We start from the raw sequence: 5946 nt of genomic DNA, 5'->3' as shown, positions 1-5946 counted from the left end.
TGACGCGATTGTCAGCCAAGCTGTGGAATACCAGCCACTAGCGTAGCTTTTATTGTGGTAATTTAACATTATCGAAATTCTACATGAAAGCTGACAATAGGCAGGAGTAACTACAGCCACTGCAGAATGACGTCCTATGCAAGCCATGGTTTTAGTAGATCGTTTTCAGAGGCCTTTTACCGCTCGGGTCGCGCGCTAATTGTTATCCTTTTGTGCACGCTTGGCGCCGGTTGGCTGTTCTGGTGGTGTGGTCATCGCGTGTCGCAATACTGAGGGTTTACTGGTCGCCATAGCTGTGCGTGTTTCTCCTGAGCGCATGCTGACAGCGCGCTTTCAGCAGATGAGTTTTGCATCCTCGAAACTGCGGTGCATAGCGTATGCTAGGTTGATTTACCTGCAGCTTCCCCTTCCATGCTACATGAGGCTCCACAACTTTGGTATGACGTGACGTCATTCCAAAGTTGTGGCACCTATTAATACTAATAATATACAAAAGAACAAACTAAACAAAAAGTTAAGGCATCTTTTTTTTTTTTTTTTATTTTGGTGCGCAGCGTCTCCAAGATCAAGCAAGTTGCTCACAAGGTTGGGAGATAACTGTCAGAGTCCCAGGTAAGGCAGCGGAACTTATTCATGCATGTAAGCTCTAATAACACAGGAAAAGCCTTGGCTAACCTGTCGCCACATGGAACACCTCAAGAAGGGGTGCAAGAGTACTCTGGTAACACTGTTAGCCTTTTTCTGGTCGGTCGGAATGCTTGCATATATATGTAGGTGCTGTTGAAAAGCTGTTTCTTGTGTAAGCCAAAGCTTTGTCTTGACCACACCTATTGTAATATTCCAGGACAAACCCCATGCCCTGGGCCCACTGCCTTGCCAGAGCGTGGTAGTTATGATATCTTGTTGTTTTATCCAGCACTTTGTTTCCTGGCTCAAGTAGTAGGCTTGTCATGCTAAATGTGCAAGTTTTTTTTTTTTTTATGTGTGCTGTCAGCATGTCTTAAAACATTTGAAAAAATCATGTGTTGAAAGGAGGAAGCGGACCATAACATAATTTTTATGTGCTCTATATGTCCCCTTTGTTTGTCGTTTGTACTACCACGATCAATATGAGTGCGAACACCCGCGCTCCGTGTGTTACGCGGTACTATCCGTGCCCCCTGTCGACTTCTCTTTGAAGTACACGTGCACCTTGGTTTTGAGACTTATCGTCTCTCGCGATCACCGCACCACTCTGCACTTCCGGGTCGTCTGCTAGCGAAAAACGGTCGGCGAAACTTCGAAACTGTTTACCAATGACGAAGAGCATTTTTCGCTAGCAATGTGCGCCTGCAAAAATATTTGTTAAAATATTTTTAGGATCATCCTTTTGATTAGGAAGTTTTAGTAGATTATTCTCCTGACAAATGCGTTCGAGCTGCAAAGTAGTGGTCTGGTTATAGCACGATGACCCGAAGAGACACTGAACTTTATGCTGTGTCATGTTGCTTTTACAGTGCTAAGGAGCGAAGGGCATCATTTAGAAGAATGGATATTTGAACGAGTTGGTGGGAATTCATCATGGAAAACAGCGTAGAAAAACGACGAGGACGTCCCGTCTGTTTCTTAACGTCATCGTCGTTTCTTTCGCGCTGTTTTTTGTGATGAAAGGTATCACCCACGCTCGCACCGCGCTAACTTCTTGCCTGTTCGAGTTGTGGTGCTTTGCTATCGCAAAACGCACGCGAGTAAATAATAGGCAGTCTTAGCTGATTTTAAATATAGTGGAAAAAAGACGGGACAAAACGGGCGAAGCAACACACACGACATGCGCTTCTTCGTATTTTTGTCCCGTTTTTTTTGCTATACTTTTAATACGAATGTCAACTACCAACTTGACCAGCAGACCAAGCTTTTACCAAGCTTAGTTGATTGTTTTGAAACCTCTGATAACAATATGATGTGTGCTTAAAGTCGTCGGCGAAGTATCGGGTATTGTTATCAGAGTCAGGGGAATAGTCTACTAAAACTTCCTAAACAAAAGGATGAACCTGAAGATGTTTATACAAGTTATTATGCTGGCACACATTGCTAGCGAAAAATGCTCGTCATTGGTGAACATTTTCGCGGTTTCGCCGACCGTTTTTCGCAGCAGACGACCCGAAAGTGCAGAGTGGTGCGGCTATCGCTACAGACGAAATGTCTCGAAACCAAGGTGCACATGTACTTCGAAGAGCAGTCGACAGGGGGCACTGATAGTACCGCGGGTCACGCGGAGCAGTGTTCGCACTCCTATTGATCGTGACAGTACATGGAGGTACAAACGCTGTACATGCAGACATTTTGACTGTTTATAACCTCTTTCAATGAGGTTATTGATAGAGGTTATGAAGGGCGCACAACACGTGCTATTGTGCGCACAGCTAGCTCGTCACTTTTTGCTTTTTGCTCCGCCGGTAGTTTCTGGCAAAATCCACCTATCCTCGGAGAGCGAAGCCGGCGTAGTATTCCAAGAAATAAATAAAAAAAAAAAAAACACGGTCGGGTCGCTGAGAGAGGGGAAAAGCACATCTGAATTTCGTCATTTTTACCGATGAACTTCTTGAACTCGAAGGTGCAAAACTTTTCTTGACAGAAACAACTTGATTGTAGCGACAATCTGACGTTACGGCCAACTTTACAATTCGCCTAGAATGCGCTGAACTTCATTGCTCAAACCTTACTGTGACGTCCCCTAACGTCCTTTCTCGTCGTGAGAGCAGCAGCCAATGGGTAAATAAAGTTTTTTTTTTTTTTTTAGTGAAACTTGCGCGACCAGCATAGACAAACCGCTCTCCTCATTCCATAATACTCCTAACAAGAACGCTTTACCCAGATGTTACACCAGCAGCTTTTTGGCTGTCACTGTCCACGTTGCTCGGGGTGAAATGCTCATGTTGGGAAATGCCTGAGCCTGTGTCTTGGTATGACTCCTCCACACTGACCTCAATTTTGCAGGTTGGAACACTTCCTAATTTTATTGAAGATTCCAGAAAAGTACCTCCAAAAAAGTAACATGTCATACTTACAAGTTACTAGAAAGTGTACCTGAGATACAGTTAGTTACCAAAGAAAAACAAGCGTCTACCTTTGTGCTTCAGGTGCACAAAAAGTAGTTACCGTAGAATACCAAGCATCTGCCCATTCCACACTAAGCGACCATTCCTAAATATCGTAACACCTGAAAGAATGTACGCAGTACAAATATACATAAAATTTGTGATCTAACAAGTGCCCATCCCCCACTTTCTTTCAGTTATCTCCAAATTTTGAGTGAGTGCCCGATTAGTACTTGACGGTAGTTCCCGGATGTACAGTTACGTGTACCTAGGTACTTCACAACCTTGCTAATAAGTAATTTTGATTTATTCTTCAGACTTTCAGGGCCAAGAGTTAAGGCTACACAGTGTTATAAGACTGAGTTTTCAGCACGTTGCCAGCAGGCCTGATGCTGTCACCGCCTCCAGCGAGCCTACTGTTGTACCCGGTCCGGTTGTACCGCAACCATTCAGCACAGCCGATCGTCTCTCCAACTTCGAGGCAGATCTGAGCGTATCTGACGAAGCTCCTCTGGTGCGTCCACATTTACATAACGTAGACTCGGGCTGATAGCTGTGGGACATTAGGTATTGTGCAAGCCACCTGTGCGTGTAAAATACAAAACTTAGCTAGCGGTTCTTCAGCATGTTCCTTCCCAAGTGTGGAGGTGCAACCAAATTATTTCAAGAAAGATTAGTTTTGTGAAGACTCTGAGCTTCATTAAATTGGCAGGAACTAACTGAAAGAAAGTGTCTTAAAGTTCGCACAAATCAGACTCCAAAGCTCCTGGTTGCAGCTTGCACGATGAAAAGGTTGAGAAGGTAACGTTAAATAGAGCTTATTTCTGTCTTGTATTTTTAAAATAAACCCTGTGGAGAATTGCCCTCATAGTCACAAAGGAACTCACGTAGGCTGTGCTCTGCCGACGTGCTATACCCAATTTGTTTGCGTCTTTGAAATTTCCAGGTCAAGGAACTAATTCAACTTGGTGGACGAACCCCCAACACTGAAACCATGCGGATGCTGGCCTAACTGCTGACTGATAAACTAGCTGCCGAATGCTCTTGGGAGGGAAAGAAGGAAAAAAAGAAATTCTGCAAGCTTCGTATTTGTAAACTCATTTTTGGCTAGTTTCACTTTTTTTTTAATTCTTTGAAGTTCATTACTAAAATGTGTGTCACAATCGTTTAAGGTTGTTGTTTGCAGGTAAAACATTCTCTTACTCCTCTCACCCTGGGAGTGATAGAAATATGCTCAAAGAAAACATAATGAGTGCTAGAGTGGATAAGGTAGCAATTTTGGGCATACATTTTAATCTGCTAAATTTGAGACAACAATTAAAAATGCACCCCTGAAAAAGAAATGTACATTATGTTTTCTTCTGAACATGTTCATTTCATTACTGTACTATTATTTCCCAGCTTAAAGGGATGTTGAAACAAAAATTGAAACATCACTATCAAGTTAAAAAGTAGGCTAAATGTGATTATTAATACCCGGAAATGAAAATCGCACATTTGTATTTTGAGTGGATGGCGATATTTTTCATTCTAAACGGCCCTCTCTAGCAAGCGCCTGAAGAGCAGCCATGGAGAGCGCAACGCGTCTTGGGGTCTTCGACGAAATCGTGACATCATTCCATACAGCACGAGCAGGGCTATGGGAAGGCTGGCGTAATTATTAGCTTCACCACTCGGTGGCGCCAGCGTATTACAACTCGGCCCTTTGAAATATCCGAGGGCCACGTGCCATAGCACTGACAACAATGATGGACTGCCCGCCCACACTGCTGCGGCCGCTCAGTCAGACCGAAACAGTTCATCGCCCTGGGGATCTTTTTGTAATCTTCATCACGAATGTGATCAGAGCGCAAGCGATCACTTGTTGTCGGACCCCACATGGAAAACGACAGATGTGCGAGACACATACGTTGCTCGGAAATTAACGCGTTGGCAGCTCGCGATGTGGCACGCTGTTATTACAGTCCTCTGCCACACAATAGAGCGGCATCTGGGTGTTAAAAGCCACAGAAGCTTTTCACTCCTGTACCTTCCAACAAAGTAAATACCACACCGAAGCAGACTACCAATCGGCCGTTGGGTCAACCGGGGCAATCAACCTAACGGGTTCATCGTGGCCAGCTCTACGTTGGCTTTCTCCACCAAAACTTCACGCTCAGATGTTGTCGACTTCCACGGGTACACCCATACTTCCACAGAGGGTCGCTACTCATTCGTCATAAGCGATGTCATAATTTAGTGTTCGTAGTCATGGCGTACAACAATGTTTTGGAAACATCAACCATGTGCACTTTCGTAATCGTTTAGTTTGTTTTAGGATTTGTTTTCTTTTCCGTTTCAAGAGAACATTCGTCTTTCCGAGCAGGTGTCATTGCCTAGACGACATTTAAACAATAAAATTGGCCCTAGAATTTCGTTATTCTTTTAAACAACAGATGAAGGAATATATTGTCCTGTCTCCTATCTTATGCTGCCCTTGAAGGCGGCACAGTTGTTTTAGCGAGGCTGTAATTATATTTGCTTTTATACTGTTTTTCTTCCAGCTGCAGTAAACAAGAGGCTTACACAATAAACAAAGAATGATATCGAAGGTGCAACAAAGTCATGGCTCAGGCATGCCCCAGAACGAGAATATGGAAAGGCCAGTCAGCGTTGAACATGTGCTTTTTATAGTTATTGGTTTTACTTTTTTTAGCTAAGTCTACTAGCTCTGCCAAAGTCAATATTTATTTATTTGTGCTAATGAAGGCCTATAAGCAAAGCAGGTACATTTATTTTATATGCAATAAAAGTTCAAGAGAAATTCCACTTGTCTTAGTTTACTTGCAGACATACTGTCACAATTTAGCTTACTAGAGCAAATACTTAA

At 43.4% G+C, this 5946-nt stretch overlaps 1 pseudogene; it reads left to right on the top strand.

Annotated features, from left to right (window-relative positions):
- The first annotated feature begins 633 nt into the window (after positions 1–633).
- LOC115332881 lies at positions 634–5733 on the top strand (annotated as a pseudogene).
- The last annotated feature ends 213 nt before the right edge of the window (positions 5734–5946 follow it).

The sequence above is a fragment of the Ixodes scapularis genome, unplaced genomic scaffold (genome assembly GCF_016920785.2).
Source record: "Ixodes scapularis isolate PalLabHiFi unplaced genomic scaffold, ASM1692078v2 PGA_scaffold12__126_contigs__length_90152505, whole genome shotgun sequence".
Taxonomy (NCBI): Eukaryota; Metazoa; Arthropoda; class Arachnida; order Ixodida; family Ixodidae; genus Ixodes; species Ixodes scapularis.
This window is presented reverse-complemented; position numbering and strand designations above follow the sequence as displayed.